Source organism: Rhinolophus ferrumequinum, chromosome 11 (assembly GCF_004115265.2).
Source record: "Rhinolophus ferrumequinum isolate MPI-CBG mRhiFer1 chromosome 11, mRhiFer1_v1.p, whole genome shotgun sequence".
Classification (NCBI taxonomy): domain Eukaryota; kingdom Metazoa; phylum Chordata; class Mammalia; order Chiroptera; family Rhinolophidae; genus Rhinolophus; species Rhinolophus ferrumequinum.
The window spans coordinates 20,638,438-20,639,745 of NC_046294.1; the positions used below are offsets into that span (position 1 = coordinate 20,638,438).

At 45.5% G+C, this 1,308-nt stretch overlaps 1 pseudogene; it reads right to left on the minus strand.

The window, feature by feature from the left end:
- Window positions 1–256: 256 nt before the first annotated feature.
- On the minus strand, window positions 257–1,096 carry LOC117029656 (sodium/potassium-transporting ATPase subunit beta-3-like; annotated as a pseudogene).
- Window positions 1,097–1,308: the final 212 nt, after the last annotated feature.

The window sequence follows — 1,308 nt, forward strand, 5'->3', positions numbered from 1 at the left end:
CCCATTCTACATGTTCAGAATCTGGGGTTCACGGTCCCTATCTAGTGACCATACAATGGTTCCAAAAGGCAACAGAAGCAACAGGCAGTTACTTCAGAAGACATTGAACACTATGATCTGGAAGCACTTTATGATGATACCCCTGTACCACCCTACCTTTCTCTAAGGAAGGCTCAAAATTCTAGAATGTCAGGTTCAGCTGATACAAAATGAAGACAGACAATACAACATTTACTCTGTGGAGACCTCCTAACTCCTACTGTGCATGCATTGCGAGTTTGAACGCAACTTGTCCTAAAAATTTGTCACAATCATCATGGTTTTTAAGGTTGGGTGACCCACCAATCTTGCACTCAACTGTTACTTCTCTTGAGGTACTACTAGGATCAAAGCCAAGCTGGAGAGCAACTAATGGCTGCAGATACCTCGCATGCAGTTTTTTTCCCATAATATGGGAAATATTTTAAGTCTGTAACTCCACCAGGAGGATAAACTGATAGAGTTACGTTTTCAACACTCTTTTGACTAGAGCAGTCCAGCCTTGGTTTTCCTTGAGTGTTTAATCCAATTATTCTGTTCATTTTCACCAGAATACAAGGGTGTCCTCTGGAGCAGCCAAAGTCAGGATCCTTCACACCACTGCATTCTTCAAGTAAGGCAATGGGAAACTGACATGCAACATAGACCGGACCCTTCTGTTCAAAAAGTGTTCCTTTGGGACAGACTGTGAGATTTTTCTGTTCTTCTAAACCACATAGCTTTAGAAAGTTCTTAAGGTCTTCAGTGAACCCTTTAGAGGACTCTGGATCAGATATACTGAATGAATATTCCAATGCAGTCACTGGTTTTGGAAAAACCGTAAGTCCTGGACTACGTAAATCTGGTCACGATATTTTGGAACCTCATCGTTCCGTCTGAAGCATAGCAGTGTGAATGTAAAGAGTGCAGCCAGCAACCCATAAAAGACTAGGTAGAAGAGCAAGATCAAACCCCAGCTCTTGGCAGTGCGCCCCAGGAACTCTCCAGTGGTCAGGATGTAAATGAAGAGCTTCCACTCGGCCAGGCTCCGGTTGGACTTCTTGTCTTTCTTTCTCATGGTGTGTGCACCAACGGTGAGGAGAGAGCGGTGGCCGCCGGTGGAGGCTGCGAGGAGGGCAGAGGGCCTGGAGTCCAGCTCAAGTGGTGCAGCCCAGAGACCGCGGCTGCAGGTGGGACCGCGGAGGAGCCCTCTGCATTGCCGTGCGCAGTTAAGCCGACCTCATTATTTTTTCAAATAATAAATTTGGAAAGCTCTTTTGATTTTAAGCA